Source organism: Triturus cristatus, chromosome 10 (assembly GCF_964204655.1).
Source record: "Triturus cristatus chromosome 10, aTriCri1.1, whole genome shotgun sequence".
NCBI classification, from domain to species: Eukaryota; Metazoa; Chordata; class Amphibia; order Caudata; family Salamandridae; genus Triturus; species Triturus cristatus.
The window spans coordinates 855888905-855906212 of NC_140593.1; the positions used below are offsets into that span (position 1 = coordinate 855888905).

Below are 17308 nucleotides of genomic sequence, written 5' to 3' on the forward strand. Positions count from 1 at the left end.
TAATCGAGAATCATACCCCTAGACCAACGAGCCGAGGCACACAAGAGTCGCCTTTCGCACCGGCTCCGGGGGTTATTGGCAGCGAGTTAGTGAATGCTTCACCCAAAGCAAGCAACTGCACATGCTGCTCTCTTCTGCAATATGGTTGCTGTCTTTTCCATGGCCGTCATCGAACAAGAAATGAAAATGCCTCTATCCTTCAGATTTTTTGTTTGTTCTAGGTGTATGCTCTCGGTGAGGTCAATAAAACCATTTCTGCTCTCATGCCTTGCTTTCATGAAGTAGGCCCATCCTTCAGTACACAAGGACGTGCAAACGAATAGCGCAAACTATCGTCACTTCTCTTTTTGAGCTGTCACTGATACCCCTGGAGCACAGTACGTCACGCTGGTGAGGGATAGACAGCTTCCATTATCTCAGCTTTCCTATAAATTGAGAGAGTAAATGCAAACTGTGTGAAAAACAGAAAACTGCTCTTTCTGCCCGGTCTCGAACCAGGGACCTTGCGCGTGTAAAGCGAACGTGATAACCACTACACTACAGAAACAGACACGCTTGCAGGAATCTTCTTGGCATGTAGTGGGCTGGAATGCACAGACCAAGGGCCAATGTCCATGAAGCTCAAAGTTGGACCCTCCTTACCCGATCTCTTTCTTTGGAAGAAAGGAACGAGGACCCCTTTTATTCCAAAAGGCGATTTTAAAACCATACCTGAAACCACACTAGAAAAACACTTTGCATTTAATTTTCCTACACTGATGGTCCACCCCAGAAAAGCAGTTGCAAAGAAGTCCGGCACTGAAATTCTATACGCCAAAAGTGGGAAATAGCGTAGAGGGAAAGGAACTTTCTCACCATACACGGCGTCTTATAGCATTGAAAAGAAGAAATGGCCCTATATAATAAGAAGCCTAAAAATAATTCCACAGCATGGGCTCGTCCGGGATTTGAATCTGGGACCTCTCGCACCCGAAGCGAGAATCATACCCCTAGACCAACGAGCCTGATTCCCCAGTTGGCATTTTAAGCAATTTCTGATGCGTCTTTCAGAAACAAAGCAGGGCTATTTGGCTGCTCTCTCTCTATGTGAACCACAAAAAGTCATGTTTTCTCTCAAGGTGTTGTTTTTTTCACTCTTGCAAGGAAGGGATCAGTCGATATCCTAGCTGCCAGAGAGCAGAAAAAAGGCGCTGATGAGAACTGCAGGCACTTTCTGGCACTTGTACTCCTCTGCAAGTCCTGGACACTTGCCCCATAGACTTCCACCCCAGATGCAAGGGAGGGCCTGCCAATTCTTGCTCCTAAGACAGAGGCATTTGATTCTTGGATTCAAACACGCTCACTCAGCGCTCGATCAGGCTCGATCAGGCGAGATTTATATGAGTGGCTCGCAGGACTGAAACACTAACCTGGGAGCCCCAGGGTGGCTGAATTCCCAGGATGGCCATTTTTGGGCAAGTCACCTCCTTTCCTCCTGCCTCAATCTAGAATTGGCTGCAAATCACAAGATAGAGTTCAATGTCCGTGTGTACTGCCTACTCCCAGATACCTCTCTGTCTTCCTTATGTAAATTAAAATTCGCAAGGGGGGACCAATGACAATCTGCTCCTCCCACATAACCAGGAAGCCCTGTTGAACATGTCTGCCTGTGTTGTTGCAGGGACAGTGCCTTCTCCGCCCAAAAGGTGGCAGGAGAGCCTCACAACAAAGATGGGATCAACTGCTTAATGAGAAACCAGCACGGCAGTTTGTGTGATGGAGTGCAAATTTAACGGAAGGTGTGCCTGAGGTGTCCCTTCCAGGAATACATGGAATTGTGATTGAGGGCCCAGCCTGATCGTTGCTGGATTTCTCGTCATATGTTACAGGTCCGTGCAAAGATTGTGGTGTGTGGGAATGCACTGCAAAAAACAGGACGATTTAAGGGTGTAAAAGAAACCGGTCAGAAGTGGGATTTGAACCCACGCCTCCATGAGGAGACCAGAAGTCTCAGTTGCACTGAAGATCAAGCTCTCTTGAGTCTGGCGCCTTAGACCACTCGGCCATCCTGACAGCCCTGGGTGTGCACAGATCTGACTCTTCTGACTGCACCTGCCAATGTTTGCACTTACAACGTTCACAGCAATGTCACAAGTGTAAAGACCCCACAATACAACATGGCATGACAAAAAAAAAGCTAGGCACAAGAGCGACCACTGATGGATGCGGATTACTTTGTTTCGTCTTGCAAAAGTAAAGGAAGTTTCCCATGGCTCGCTGGGTTCAAGGACCGCCTCTTCTTAAGCTTGCATTGAGATAATAAGGTTTTAGAGGGTGCACATAAAAGCAGCTCATGCACAGTGTTTCTGCCCGGTCTTGAACCAGGGACCTTTCGCGTGTTAGGCGAACGTGATGACCACTACACTACAGAAACTCACTTGCTGTGTTTTACTGTTAGAGCAAGGTTCCTCTCAAGGGTTCTCTCTACTTCTATTCTGCTGTATCAGCAGCCACTCAGAAAGCGAGGAACAAGTGTGAAAACTGCAGAGATATCAGCCAACATACTTGCAATTAGACGTATTAAAAATTGACTTATGCAGGCATCGACAGACAAATATCTGATGCCTAAATGCCAGCAAGTACAGCTTGGGAAAGCATCACCTGGGACACACACAGACTAAGCATGAAGGCAGAAAAAGCACGGTGATCCATGTTTCTTATGAGGTTCAAAATATTTTGTGCAACAATGCGGCGAGTGTAATGAGAAATAGTCAGGCATTGTGAGTTTTGAGTAGGATTCGTATGTTTACCTCTGAAAAAGGGCTCGTCCGGGATTTGAACCCGGGACCTCTCGCACCCTAATCGAGAATCATACCCCTAGACCAACGAGCCGAGGCACACAAGAGTCGCTTTTCGCACCGGCTCCGGGGGTTATTGGCAGCGAGTTAGTGAATGCTTCACCCAAAGCAAGCAACTGCACATGCTGCTCTCTTCTGCAATATGGTTGCTGTCTTTTCCATGGCCGTCATCGAACAAGAAATGAAAATGCCTCTATCCTTCAGATTTTTTGTTTGTTCTAGGTGTATGCTCTCGGTGAGGTCAATAAAACCATTTCTGCTCTCATGCCTTGCTTTCATGAAGTAGGCCCATCCTTCAGTACACAAGGACGTGCAAACGAATAGCGCAAACTATCGTCACTTCTCTTTTTGAGCTGTCACTGATACCCCTGGAGCACAGTACGTCACGCTGGTGAGGGATAGACAGCTTCCATTATCTCAGCTTTCCTATAAATTGAGAGAGTAAATGCAAACTGTGTGAAAAACAGAAAACTGCTCTTTCTGCCCGGTCTCGAACCAGGGACCTTTCGCGTGTAAAGCGAACGTGATAACCACTACACTACAGAAACAGACACGCTTGTAGGAATCTTCTTGGCATGTAGTGGGCTGGAATGCACAGACCAAGGGCCAATGTCCATGAAGCTCAAAGTTGGACCCTCCTTACCCGATCTCTTTCTTTGGAAGAAAGGAACGAGGACCCCTTTTATTCCAAAAGGCGATTTTAAAACCATACCTGAAACCACACTAGAAAAACACTTTGCATTTAATTTTCCTACACTGATGGTCCACACCAGAAAAGCAGTTGCAAAGAAGTCTGGCACTGAAATTCTATACGCCAAAAGTGGGAAATAGCGTAGAGGGAAAGGAACTTTCTCACCATACACGGCGTCTTATAGCATTGAAAAGAAGAAATGGCCCTATATAATAAGAAGCCTAAAAATAATTCCACAGCATGGGCTCGTCCGGGATTTGAATCCGGGACCTCTCGCACCCGAAGCGAGAATGATACCCCTAGACCAACGAGCCTGATTCCCCAGTTGGCATTTTAAGCAATTTCTGATGCGTCTTTCAGAAACAAAGCAGGGCTATTTGGCTGCTCTCTCTCTATGTGAACCACAAAAAGTCATGTTTTCTCTCAAGGTGTTGTTTTTTTCACTCTTGCAAGGAAGGGATCAGTCGATATCCTAGCTGCCAGAGAGCAGAAAAAAGGCGCTGATGAGAACTGTGGCACTTTCTGGCACTTGTACTCCTCTGCAAGTCCTGGACACTTGCCCCATAGACTTCCACCCCAGATGCAAGGGAGGGCCTGCCAATTCTTGCTCCTAAGACAGAGGCATTTGATTCTTGGATTCAAACACGCTCACTCAGCGCTCGATCAGGCTCGATCAGGCGAGATTTATATGAGTGGCTCGCAGGACTGAAACACTAACCTGGGAGCCCCAGGGTGGCTAAATTCCCAGGATGGCCATTTTTGGGCAAGTCACCTCCTTTCCTCCTGCCTCAATCTAGAATTGGCTGCAAATCACAAGATAGAGTTCAATGTCCGTGTGTACTGCCTACTCCCAGATACCTCTCTGTCTTCCTTATGTAAATTAAAATTCGCAAGGGGGGACCAATGACAATCTGCTCCTCCCACATAACCAGGAAGCCCTGTTGAACATGTCTGCCTGTGTTGTTGCAGGGACAGTGCCTTCTCCGCCCAAAAGGTGGCAGGAGAGCCTCACAACAAAGATGGGATCAACTGCTTAATGAGAAACCAGCACGGCAGTTTGTGTGATGGAGTGCAAATTTAACGGAAGGTGTGCCTGAGGTGTCCCTTCCAGGAATACATGGAATTGTGATTGAGGGCCCAGCCTGATCGTTGGTGGATTTCTCGTCATATGTTACAGGTCCGTGCAAAGATTGTGGTGTGTGGGGAATGCACTGCAAAAAACAGGACGATTTAAGGGTATAAAAGAAACCTGTCAGAAGTGGGATTTGAACCCACGCCTCCATGAGGAGACCAGAAGTCTCAGTTGCACTGAAGATCAAGCTCTCTTGAGTCTGGCGCCTTAGACCACTCGGCCATCCTGACAGCCCTGGGTGTGCACAGATCTGACTCTTCTGACTGCACCTGCCAATGTTTGCACTTACAACGTTCACAGCAATGTCACAAGTGTAAAGACCCCACAATACAACATGGCATGACAAAAAAAAAGCTAGGCACAAGAGCGACCACTGATGGATGCGGATTACTTTGTTTCGTCTTGCAAAAGTAAAGGAAGTTTCCCATGGCTCGCTGGGTTCAAGGACCGCCTCTTCTTAAGCTTGCATTGAGATAATAGGGTTTTAGAGGGTGCACATAAAAGCAGCTCATGCACAGTGTTTCTGCCCGGTCTCGAACCGGGGACCTTTCGCGTGTTAGGCGAACGTGATGACCACTGCACTACAGAAACTCACTTGCTGTGTTTTACTGTTAGAGCAAGGTTCCTCTCAAGGGTTCTCTCTACTTCTATTCTGCTGTATCAGCAGCCACTCAGAAAGCGAGGAGCAAGTGTGAAAACTGCAGAGATATCAGCCAACATACTTGCAATTAGACGTATTAAAAATTGACTTATGCAGGCATCGACAGACAAATATCTGATGCCTAAATGCCAGCAAGTACAGCTTGGGAAAGCATCACCTGGGACACACACAGACTAAGCATGAAGGCAGAAAAAGCACGGTGATCCATGTTTCTTATGAGGTTCAAAATATTTTGTGCAACAATGCGGCGAGTGTAATGAGAAATAGTCAGGCATTGTGAGTTTTGAGTAGGATTCGTATGTTTACCTCTGAAAAAGGGCTCGTCCGGGATTTGAACCCGGGACCTCTCGCACCCTAAGCGAGAATCATACCCCTAGACCAACGAGCCGAGGCACACAAGAGTCGCCTTTCGCACCGGCTCCCTTGGTTATTGGCAGCGAGTTAGTGAATGCTTCACCCAAAGCAAGCAACTGCACATGCTGCTCTCTTCTGCAATATGGTTGCTGTCTTTTCCATGGCCGTCATCGAACAAGAAATGAAAATGCCTCTATCCTTCAGACATTTTGTTTGTTCTAGGTGTATGCTCTCGGTGAGGTCAATAAAACCATTTCTGCTCTCATGCCTTGCTTTCATGAAGTAGGCCCAACCTTCAGTACACAAGGACGTGCAAACGAATAGCGCAAACTATCGTCACTTCTCTTTTTGAGCTGTCACTGATACCCCTGGAGCACAGTACGTCACGCTGGTGAGGGATAGACAGCTTCCATTATCTCAGCTTTCCTATAAATTGAGAGAGTAAATGCAAACTGTGTGAAAAACAGAAAGCTGCTGTTTCTGCCCGGTCTCGAACCAGGGACCTTTCGCGTGTAAAGCGAACGTGATAACCACTACACTACAGAAACAGACACGCTTGCAGGAATCTTCTTGGCATGTAGTGGGCTGGAATGCACAGACCAAGGGCCAATGTCCATGAAGCTCAAAGTTGGACCCTCCTTACCCGATCTCTTTCTTTGGAAGAAAGGAACGAGGACCCCTTTTATTCCAAAAGGCGATTTTAAAACCATACCTGAAACCACACTAGAAAAACACTTTGCATTTAATTTTCCTACACTGATGGTCCACCCCAGAAAAGCAGTTGCAAAGAAGTCCGGCACTGAAATTCTATACGCCAAAAGTGGGAAATAGCGTAGAGGGAAAGGAACTTTCTCACCATACACGGCGTCTTATAGCATTGAAAAGAAGAAATGGCCCTATATAATAAGCAGCCTAAAAATAATTCCACAGCATGGGCTCGTCCGGGATTTGAACCCGGGACCTCTCGCACCCGAAGCGAGAATCATACCCCTAGACCAACGAGCCTGATTCCCCAGTCGGCATTTTAAGCAATTTCTGATGCGTCTTTCAGAAACAAAGCAGGGCTATTTGGCTGCTCTCTCTCTATGTGAACCACAAAAAGTCATGTTTTCTCTCAAGGTGTTGTTTTTTTCACTCTTGCAAGGAAGGGATCAGTCGATATCCTAGCTGCCAGAGAGCAGAAAAAAGGCGCTGATGAGAACTGCAGGCACTTTCTGGCACTTGTACTCCTCTGCAAGTCCTGGACACTTGCCCCATAGACTTCCACCCCAGATGCAAGGGAGGGCCTGCCAATTCTTGCTCCTAAGACAGAGGCATTTGATTCTTGGATTCAAACACGCTCACTCAGCGCTCGATCAGGCTCGATCAGGCGAGATTTATATGAGTGGCTCGCAGGACTGAAACACTAACCTGGGAGCCCCAGGGTGGCTGAATTCCCAGGATGGCCATTTTTGGGCAAGTCACCTCCTTTCCTCCTGCCTCAATCTAGAATTGGCTGCAAATCACAAGATAGAGTTCAATGTCCGTGTGTACTGCCTACTCCCAGATACCTCTCTGTCTTCCTTATGTAAATTAAAATTCGCAAGGGGGGACCAATGACAATCTGCTCCTCCCACATAACCAGGAAGCCCTGTTGAACATGTCTGCCTGTGTTGTTGCAGGGACAGTGCCTTCTCCGCCCAAAAGGTGGCAGGAGAGCCTCACAACAAAGATGGGATCAACTGCTTAATGAGAAACCAGCACGGCAGTTTGTGTGATGGAGTGCAAATTTAACTGAAGGTGTGCCTGAGGTGTCCCTTCCAGGAATACATGGAATTGTGATTGAGGGCCCAGCCTGATCGTTGCTGGATTTCTCGTCATATGTTACAGGTCCGTGCAAAGATTGTGGTGTGTGGGAATGCACTGCAAAAAACAGGACGATTTAAGGGTGTAAAAGAAACCTTTCAGAAGTGGGATTTGAACCCACGCCTCCATGAGGAGACCAGAAGTCTCAGTTGCACTGAAGATCAAGCTCTCTTGAGTCTGGCGCCTTAGACCACTCGGCCATCCTGACAGCCCTGGGTGTGCACAGATCTGACTCTTCTGACTGCACCTGCCAATGTTTGCACTTACAACGTTCACAGCAATGTCACAAGTGTAAAGACCCCACAATACAACATGGCATGACAAAAAAAAAGCTAGGCACAAGAGCGACCACTGATGGATGCGGATTACTTTGTTTCGTCTTGCAAAAGTAAAGGAAGTTTCCCATGGCTCGCTGGGTTCAAGGACCGCCTCTTCTTAAGCTTGCATTGAGATAATAAGGTTTTAGAGGGTGCACATAAAAGCAGCTCATGCACAGTGTTTCTGCCCGGTCTCGAACCGGGGACCTTTCGCGTGTTAGGCGAACGTGATGACCACTACACTACAGAAACTCACTTGCTGTGTTTTACTGTTAGAGCAAGGTTCCTCTCAAGCGTTCTCTCTACTTCTATTCTGCTGTATCAGCAGCCACTCAGAAAGCGAGGAACAAGTGTGAAAACTGCAGAGATATCAGCCAACATACTTGCAATTAGACGTATTAAAAATTGACTTATGCAGGCATCGACAGACAAATATCTGATGCCTAAATGCCAGCAAGTACAGCTTGGGAAAGCATCACCTGGGACACACACAGACTAAGCATGAAGGCAGAAAAAGCACGGTGATCCATGTTTCTTATGAGGTTCAAAATATTTTGTGCAACAATGCGGCGAGTGTAATGAGAAATAGTCAGGCATTGTGAGTTTTGAGTAGGATTCGTATGTTTACCTCTGAAAAAGGGCTCGTCCGGGATTTGAACCCGGGACCTCTCGCACCCTAATCGAGAATCATACCCCTAGACCAACGAGCCGAGGCACACAAGAGTCGCCTTTCGCACCGGCTCCGGGGGTTATTGGCAGCGAGTTAGTGAATGCTTCACCCAAAGCAAGCAACTGCACATGCTGCTCTCTTCTGCAATATGGTTGCTGTCTTTTCCATGGCCGTCATCGAACAAGAAATGAAAATGCCTCTATCCTTCAGATTTTTTGTTTGTTCTAGGTGTATGCTCTCGGTGAGGTCAATAAAACCATTTCTGCTCTCATGCCTTGCTTTCATGAAGTAGGCCCAACCTTCAGTACACAAGGACGTGCAAACGAATAGCGCAAACTATCGTCACTTCCCTTTTTGAGCTGTCACTGATACCCCTGGAGCACAGTACGTCACGCTGGTGAGGGATAGACAGCTTCCATTATCTCAGCTTTCCTATAAATTGAGAGAGTAAATGCAAACTGTGTGAAAAACAGAAAGCTGCTGTTTCTGCCCGGTCTCGAACCAGGGACCTTTCGCGTGTAAAGCGAACGTGATAACCACTACACTACAGAAACAGACACGCTTGCAGGAATCTTCTTGGCATGTAGTGGGCTGGAATGCACAGACCAAGGGCCAATGTCCATGAAGCTCAAAGTTGGACCCTCCTTACCCGATCTCTTTCTTTGGAAGAAAGGAACGAGGACCCCTTTTATTCCAAAAGGCGATTTTAAAACCATACCTGAAACCACACTAGAAAAACACTTTGCATTTAATTTTCCTACACTGATGGTCCACCCCAGAAAAGCAGTTGCAAAGAAGTCCGGCACTGAAATTCTATACGCCAAAAGTGGGAAATAGCGTAGAGGGAAAGGAACTTTCTCACCATACACGGCGTCTTATAGCATTGAAAAGAAGAAATGGCCCTATATAATAAGCAGCCTAAAAATAATTCCACAGCATGGGCTCGTCCGGGATTTGAACCCGGGACCTCTCGCACCCGAAGCGAGAATCATACCCCTAGACCAACGAGCCTGATTCCCCAGTTGGCATTTTAAGCAATTTCTGATGCGTCTTTCAGAAACAAAGCAGGGCTATTTGGCTGCTCTCTCTCTATGTGAACCACAAAAAGTCATGTTTTCTCTCAAGGTGTTGTTTTTTTCACTCTTGCAAGGAAGGGATCAGTCGATATCCTAGCTGCCAGAGAGCAGAAAAAAGGCGCTGATGAGAACTGTGGCACTTTCTGGCACTTGTACTCCTCTGCAAGTCCTGGACACTTGCCCCATAGACTTCCACCCCAGATGCAAGGGAGGGCCTGCCAATTCTTGCTCCTAAGACAGAGGCATTTGATTCTTGGATTCAAACACGCTCACTCAGCGCTCGATCAGGCTCGATCAGGCGAGATTTATATGAGTGGCTCGCAGGACTGAAACACTAACCTGGGAGCCCCAGGGTGGCTAAATTCCCAGGATGGCCATTTTTGGGCAAGTCACCTCCTTTCCTCCTGCCTCAATCTAGAATTGGCTGCAAATCACAAGATAGAGTTCAGTGTCCGTGTGTACTGCCTACTCCCAGATACCTCTCTGTCTTCCTTATGTAAATTAAAATTCGCAAGGGGGGACCAATGACAATCTGCTCCTCCCACATAACCAGGAAGCCCATTTGAACATGTCTGCCTGTGTTGTTGCAGGGACAGTGCCTTCTCCACCCAAAAGGTGGCAGGAGAGCCTCACAACAAAGATGGGATCAACTGCTTAATGAGAAACCAGCACGGCAGTTTGTGTGATGGAGTGCAAATTTAACGGAAGGTGTGCCTGAGGTGTCCCTTCCAGGAATACATGGAATTGTGATTGAGGGCCCAGCCTGATCGTTGCTGGATTTCTCGTCATATGTTACAGGTCCGTGCAAAGATTGTGGTGTGTGGGAATGCACTGCAAAAAACAGGACGATTTAAGGGTGTAAAAGAAACCTGTCAGAAGTGGGATTTGAACCCACGCCTCCATGAGGAGACCAGAAGTCTCAGTTGCACTGAAGATCAAGCTCTCTTGAGTCTGGCGCCTTAGACCACTCGGCCATCCTGACAGCCTTGGGTGTGCACAGATCTGACTCTTCTGACTGCACCTGCCAATGTTTGCACTTACAACGTTCACAGCAATGTCACAAGTGTAAAGACCCCACAATACAACATGGCATGACAAAAAAAAAGCTAGGCACAAGAGCGACCACTGATGGATGCGGATTACTTTGTTTCATCTTGCAAAAGTAAAGGAAGTTTCCCATGGCTCGCTGGGTTCAAGGACCGCCTCTTCTTAAGCTTGCATTGAGATAATAGGGTTTTAGAGGGTGCACATAAAAGCAGCTCATGCACAGTGTTTCTGCCCGGTCTCGAACCGTGGACCTTTCGCGTGTTAGGCGAACGTGATGACCACTGCACTACAGAAACTCACTTGCTGTGTTTTACTGTTAGAGCAAGGTTCCTCTCAAGGGTTCTCTCTACTTCTATTCTGCTGTATCAGCAGCCACTCAGAAAGCGAGGAACAAGTGTGAAAACTGCAGAGATATCAGCCAACATACTTGCAATTAGACGTATTAAAAATTGACTTATGCAGGCATCGACAGACAAATATCTGATGCCTAAATGCCAGCAAGTACAGCTTGGGAAAGCATCACCTGGGACACACACAGACTAAGCATGAAGGCAGAAAAAGCACGGTGATCCATGTTTCTTATGAGGTTCAAAATATTTTGTGCAACAATGCGGCGAGTGTAATGAGAAATAGTCAGGCATTGTGAGTTTTGAGTAGGATTCGTATGTTTACCTCTGAAAAAGGGCTCGTCCGGGATTTGAACCCGGGACCTCTCGCACCCTAATCGAGAATCATACCCCTAGACCAACGAGCCGAGGCACAAAAGAGTCGCCTTTCGCACCGGCTCCGGGGGTTATTGGCAGCGAGTTAGTGAATGCTTCACCCAAAGCAAGCAACTGCACATGCTGCTCTCTTCTGCAATATGGTTGCTGTCTTTTCCATGGCCGTCATCGAACAAGAAATGAAAATGCCTCTATCCTTCAGACATTTTGTTTGTTCTAGGTGTATGCTCTCGGTGAGGTCAATAAAACCATTTCTGCTCTCATGCCTTGCTTTCATGAAGTAGGCCCAACCTTCAGTACACAAGGACGTGCAAACGAATAGCGCAAACTATCGTCACTTCTCTTTTTGAGCTGTCACTGATACCCCTGGAGCACAGTACGTCACGCTGGTGAGGGATAGACAGCTTCCATTATCTCAGCTTTCCTATAAATTGAGAGAGTAAATGCAAACTGTGTGAAAAACAGAAAACTGCTCTTTCTGCCCGGTCTCGAACCAGGGACCTTTCGCGTGTAAAGCGAACGTTATAACCACTACACTACAGAAACAGACACGCTTGCAGGAATCTTATTGGCATGTAGTGGGCTGGAATGCACAGACCAAGGGCCAATGTCCATGAAGCTCAAAGTTGGACCCTCCTTACCCGATCTCTTTCTTTGGAAGAAAGGAACGAGGACCCCTTTTATTCCAAAAGGCGATTTTAAAACCATACCTGAAACCACACTAGAAAAACACTTTGCATTTAATTTTCCTACACTGATGGTCCACCCCAGAAAAGCAGTTGCAAAGAAGTCCGGCACTGAAATTCTATACGCCAAAAGTGGGAAATAGCGTAGAGGGAAAGGAACTTTCTCACCATACACGGCGTCTTATAGCATTGAAAAGAAGAAATGGCCCTATATAATAAGCAGCCTAAAAATAATTCCACAGCATGGGCTCGTCCGGGATTTGAACCCGGGACCTCTCGCACCCGAAGCGAGAATCATACCCCTAGACCAACGAGCCTGATTCCCCAGTTGGCATTTTAAGCAATTTCTGATGCGTCTTTCAGAAACAAAGCAGGGCTATTTGGCTGCTCTCTCTCTATGTGAACCACAAAAAGTCATGTTTTCTCTCAAGGTGTTGTTTTTTTCACTCTTGCAAGGAAGGGATCAGTCGATATCCTAGCTGCCAGAGAGCAGAAAAAAGGCGCTGATGAGAACTGTGGCACTTTCTGGCACTTGTACTCCTCTGCAAGTCCTGGACACTTGCCCCATAGACTTCCACCCCAGATGCAAGGGAGGGCCTGCCAATTCTTGCTCCTAAGACAGAGGCATTTGATTCTTGGATTCAAACACGCTCACTCAGCGCTCGATCAGGCTCGATCAGGCGAGATTTATATGAGTGGCTCGCAGGACTGAAACACTAACCTGGGAGCCCCAGGGTGGCTAAATTCCCAGGATGGCCATTTTTGGGCAAGTCACCTCCTTTCCTCCTGCCTCAATCTAGAATTGGCTGCAAATCACAAGATAGAGTTCAGTGTCCGTGTGTACTGCCTACTCCCAGATACCTCTCTGTCTTCCTTATGTAAATTAAAATTCGCAAGGGGGGACCAATGACAATCTGCTCCTCCCACATAACCAGGAAGCCCTGTTGAACATGTCTGCCTGTGTTGTTGCAGGGACAGTGCCTTCTCCACCCAAAAGGTGGCAGGAGAGCCTCACAACAAAGATGGGATCAACTGCTTAATGAGAAACCAGCACGGCAGTTTGTGTGATGGAGTGCAAATTTAACGGAAGGTGTGCCTGAGGTGTCCCTTCCAGGAATACATGGAATTGTGATTGAGGGCCCAGCCTGATCGTTGCTGGATTTCTCGTCATATGTTACAGGTCCGTGCAAAGATTGTGGTGTGTGGGAATGCACTGCAAAAAACAGGACGATTTAAGGGTGTAAAAGAAACCTGTCAGAAGTGGGATTTGAACCCACGCCTCCATGAGGAGACCAGAAGTCTCAGTTGCACTGAAGATCAAGCTCTCTTGAGTCTGGCGCCTTTGACCACTCGGCCATCCTGACAGCCTTGGGTGTGCACAGATCTGACTCTTCTGACTGCACCTGCCAATGTTTGCACTTACAACGTTCACAGCAATGTCACAAGTGTAAAGACCCCACAATACAACATGGCATGACAAAAAAAAAGCTAGGCACAAGAGCGACCACTGATGGATGCGGATTACTTTGTTTCGTCTTGCAAAAGTAAAGGAAGTTTCCCATGGCTCGCTGGGTTCAAGGACCGCCTCTTCTTAAGCTTGCATTGAGATAATAGGGTTTTAGAGGGTGCACATAAAAGCAGCTCATGCACAGTGTTTCTGCCCGGTCTCGAACCGGGGACCTTTCGCGTGTTAGGCGAACGTGATGACCACTGCACTACAGAAACTCACTTGCTGTGTTTTACTGTTAGAGCAAGGTTCCTCTCAAGGGTTCTCTCTACTTCTATTCTGCTGTATCAGCAGCCACTCAGAAAGCGAGGAACAAGTGTGAAAACTGCAGAGATATCAGCCAACATACTTGCAATTAGACGTATTAAAAATTGACTTATGCAGGCATCGACAGACAAATATCTGATGCCTAAATGCCAGCAAGTACAGCTTGGGAAAGCATCACCTGGGACACACACAGACTAAGCATGAAGGCAGAAAAAGCACGGTGATCCATGTTTCTTATGAGGTTCAAAATATTTTGTGCAACAATGCGGCGAGTGTAATGAGAAATAGTCAGGCATTGTGAGTTTTGAGTAGGATTCGTATGTTTACCTCTGAAAAAGGGCTCGTCCGGGATTTGAACCCGGGACCTCTCGCACCCTAATCGAGAATCATACCCCTAGACCAACGAGCCGAGGCACAAAAGAGTCGCCTTTCGCACCGGCTCCGGGGGTTATTGGCAGCGAGTTAGTGAATGCTTCACCCAAAGCAAGCAACTGCACATGCTGCTCTCTTCTGCAATATGGTTGCTGTCTTTTCCATGGCCGTCATCGAACAAGAAATGAAAATGCCTCTATCCTTCAGACATTTTGTTTGTTCTAGGTGTATGCTCTCGGTGAGGTCAATAAAACCATTTCTGCTCTCATGCCTTGCTTTCATGAAGTAGGCCCAACCTTCAGTACACAAGGACGTGCAAACGAATAGCGCAAACTATCGTCACTTCTCTTTTTGAGCTGTCACTGATACCCCTGGAGCACAGTACGTCACGCTGGTGAGGGATAGACAGCTTCCATTATCTCAGCTTTCCTATAAATTGAGAGAGTAAATGCAAACTGTGTGAAAAACAGAAAACTGCTCTTTCTGCCCGGTCTCGAACCAGGGACCTTTCGCGTGTAAAGCGAACGTTATAACCACTACACTACAGAAACAGACACGCTTGCAGGAATCTTATTGGCATGTAGTGGGCTGGAATGCACAGACCAAGGGCCAATGTCCATGAAGCTCAAAGTTGGACCCTCCTTACCCGATCTCTTTCTTTGGAAGAAAGGAACGAGGACCCCTTTTATTCCAAAAGGCGATTTTAAAACCATACCTGAAACCACACTAGAAAAACACTTTGCATTTAATTTTCCTACACTGATGGTCCACCCCAGAAAAGCAGTTGCAAAGAAGTCCGGCACTGAAATTCTATACGTCAAAAGTGGGAAATAGCGTAGAGGGAAAGGAACTTTCTCACCATACACGGCGTCTTATAGCATTGAAAAGAAGAAATGGCCCTATATAATAAGAAGCCTAAAAATAATTCCACAGCATGGGCTCGTCCGGGATTTGAATTCGGGACCTCTCGCACCCGAAGCGAGAATCATACCCCTAGACCAACGAGCCTGATTCCCCAGTTGGCATTTTAAGCAATTTCTGATGCGTCTTTCAGAAACAAAGCAGGGCTATTTGGCTGCTCTCTCTCTATGTGAACCACAAAAAGTCATGTTTTCTCCCAAGGTGTTGTTTTTTTCACTCTTGCAAGGAAGGGATCAGTCGATATCCTAGCTGCCAGAGAGCAGAAAAAAGGCGCTGATGAGAACTGTGGCACTTTCTGGCACTTGTACTCCTCTACAAGTCCTGGACACTTGCCCCATAGACTTCCACCCCAGATGCAAGGGAGGGCCTGCCAATTCTTGCTCCTAAGACAGAGGCATTTGATTCTTGGATTCAAACACGCTCACTCAGCGCTCGATCAGGCTCGATCAGGCGAGATTTATATGAGTGGCTCGCAGGACTGAAACACTAACCTGGGAGCCCCAGGGTGGCTAAATTCCCAGGATGGCCATTTTTGGGCAAGTCACCTCCTTTCCTCCTGCCTCAATCTAGAATTGGCTGCAAATCACAAGATAGAGTTCAGTGTCCGTGTGTACTGCCTACTCCCAGATACCTCTCTGTCTTCCTTATGTAAATTAAAATTCGCAAGGGGGGACCAATGACAATCTGCTCCTCCCACATAACCAGGAAGCCCTGTTGAACATGTCTGCCTGTGTTGTTGCAGGGACAGTGCCTTCTCCGCCCAAAAGGTGGCAGGAGAGCCTCACAACAAAGATGGGATCAACTGCTTAATGAGAAACCAGCACGGCAGTTTGTGTGATGGAGTGCAAATTTAACGGAAGGTGTGCCTGAGGTGTCCCTTCCAGGAATACATGGAATTGTGATTGAGGGCCCAGCCTGATCGTTGCTGGATTTCTCGTCATATGTTACAGGTCCGTGCAAAGATTGTGGTGTGTGGGGAATGCACTGCAAAAAACAGGACGATTTAAGGGTGTAAAAGAAACCTGTCAGAAGTGGGATTTGAACCCACGCCTCCATGAGGAGACCAGAAGTCTCAGTTGCACTGAAGATCAAGCTCTCTTGAGTCTGGCACCTTAGACCACTCGGCCATCCTGACAGCCCTGGGTGTGCACAGATCTGACTCTTCTGACTGCACCTGCCAATGTTTGCACTTACAACGTTCACAGCAATGTCACAAGTGTAAAGACCCCACAATACAACATGGCATGACAAAAAAAAAGCTAGGCACAAGAGCGACCACTGATGGATGCGGATTACTTTGTTTCGTCTTGCAAAAGTAAAGGAAGTTTCCCATGGCTCGCTGCGTTCAAGGACTGCCTCTTCTTAAGCTTGCATTGAGATAATAGGGTTTTAGAGGGTGCACATAAAAGCAGCTCATGCACAGTGTTTCTGCCCGGTCTCGAACCGGGACCTTTCGCGTGTTAGGCGAACGTGATGACCACTGCACTACAGAAACACACTTGCTGTGTTTTACTGATAGAGCAAGGTTCCTCTCAAGGGTTCTCTCTACTTCTATTCTGCTGTATCAGCAGCCACTCAGAAAGCGAGGAGCAAGTGTGAAAACTGCAGAGATATCAGCCAACATACTTGCAATTAGACGTATTAAAAATTGACTTATGCAGGCATCGACAGACAAATATCTGATGCCTAAATGCCAGCAAGTACAGCTTGGGAAAGCATCACCTGGGACACACACAGACTAAGCATGAAGGCAGAAAAAGCACGGTGATCCATGTTTCTTATGAGGTTCAAAATATTTTGTGCAACAATGCGGCGAGTGTAATGAGAAATAGTTAGGCATTGTGAGTTTTGAGTAGGATTCGTATGTTTACCTCTGAAAAAGGGCTCGTCCGGGATTTGAACCCGGGACCTCTCGCACCCTAAGCGAGAATCATACCCCTAGACCAACGAGCCGAGGCACAAAAGAGTAGCCTTTCGCACCGGCTCCCTTGGTTATTGGCAGCGAGTTAGTGAATGCTTCACCCAAAGCAAGCAACTGCACATGCTGCTCTCTTCTGCAATATGGTTGCTGTCTTTTCCATGGCCGTCATCGAACAAGAAATGAAAATGCCTCTATCCTTCAGACATTTTGTTTGTTCTAGGTGTATGCTCTCGGTGAGGTCAATAAAACCATTTCTGCTCTCATGCCTTGCTTTCATGAAGT

General features: G+C 47.1%; 14 non-coding genes across 14 annotated transcripts; all 14 read right to left on the minus strand.

The window, feature by feature from the left end:
• Positions 1-2340: 2340 nt before the first annotated feature.
• On the minus strand, positions 2341-2413 carry TRNAV-AAC (transfer RNA valine (anticodon AAC)). Its single transcript has one exon. It is a non-coding gene; the product is annotated as a tRNA-Val (tRNA).
• A 2365-nt stretch (positions 2414-4778) lies between these two features.
• Positions 4779-4890, minus strand: TRNAL-CAA (transfer RNA leucine (anticodon CAA)). Its single transcript has 2 exons — positions 4853-4890; positions 4779-4824 (listed from the first exon to the last, which is right to left on the minus strand). It is a non-coding gene; the product is annotated as a tRNA-Leu (tRNA).
• Positions 4891-5178: 288 nt separating this feature from the next.
• On the minus strand, positions 5179-5251 carry TRNAV-AAC (transfer RNA valine (anticodon AAC)). The gene has a single exon. It is a non-coding gene; the product is annotated as a tRNA-Val (tRNA).
• Positions 5252-5637: 386 nt separating this feature from the next.
• Positions 5638-5709, minus strand: TRNAP-AGG (transfer RNA proline (anticodon AGG)). The gene has a single exon. It is a non-coding gene; the product is annotated as a tRNA-Pro (tRNA).
• Positions 5710-6150: 441 nt separating this feature from the next.
• TRNAV-UAC (transfer RNA valine (anticodon UAC)) lies at positions 6151-6223 on the minus strand. The gene has a single exon. It is a non-coding gene; the product is annotated as a tRNA-Val (tRNA).
• Positions 6224-6608: 385 nt separating this feature from the next.
• On the minus strand, positions 6609-6680 carry TRNAP-CGG (transfer RNA proline (anticodon CGG)). The gene has a single exon. It is a non-coding gene; the product is annotated as a tRNA-Pro (tRNA).
• A 1336-nt stretch (positions 6681-8016) lies between these two features.
• TRNAV-AAC (transfer RNA valine (anticodon AAC)) lies at positions 8017-8089 on the minus strand. The gene has a single exon. It is a non-coding gene; the product is annotated as a tRNA-Val (tRNA).
• An 899-nt stretch (positions 8090-8988) lies between these two features.
• TRNAV-UAC (transfer RNA valine (anticodon UAC)) lies at positions 8989-9061 on the minus strand. The gene has a single exon. It is a non-coding gene; the product is annotated as a tRNA-Val (tRNA).
• A 385-nt stretch (positions 9062-9446) lies between these two features.
• On the minus strand, positions 9447-9518 carry TRNAP-CGG (transfer RNA proline (anticodon CGG)). The gene has a single exon. It is a non-coding gene; the product is annotated as a tRNA-Pro (tRNA).
• A 935-nt stretch (positions 9519-10453) lies between these two features.
• TRNAL-CAA (transfer RNA leucine (anticodon CAA)) lies at positions 10454-10565 on the minus strand. The gene is made up of 2 exons: positions 10528-10565; positions 10454-10499 (listed from the first exon to the last, which is right to left on the minus strand). It is a non-coding gene; the product is annotated as a tRNA-Leu (tRNA).
• A 1718-nt stretch (positions 10566-12283) lies between these two features.
• TRNAP-CGG (transfer RNA proline (anticodon CGG)) lies at positions 12284-12355 on the minus strand. The gene has a single exon. It is a non-coding gene; the product is annotated as a tRNA-Pro (tRNA).
• Positions 12356-13290: 935 nt separating this feature from the next.
• TRNAL-CAA (transfer RNA leucine (anticodon CAA)) lies at positions 13291-13402 on the minus strand. The gene is made up of 2 exons: positions 13365-13402; positions 13291-13336 (listed from the first exon to the last, which is right to left on the minus strand). It is a non-coding gene; the product is annotated as a tRNA-Leu (tRNA).
• Positions 13403-13690: 288 nt separating this feature from the next.
• On the minus strand, positions 13691-13763 carry TRNAV-AAC (transfer RNA valine (anticodon AAC)). Its single transcript has one exon. It is a non-coding gene; the product is annotated as a tRNA-Val (tRNA).
• Positions 13764-16986: 3223 nt separating this feature from the next.
• TRNAP-AGG (transfer RNA proline (anticodon AGG)) lies at positions 16987-17058 on the minus strand. The gene has a single exon. It is a non-coding gene; the product is annotated as a tRNA-Pro (tRNA).
• Positions 17059-17308: the final 250 nt, after the last annotated feature.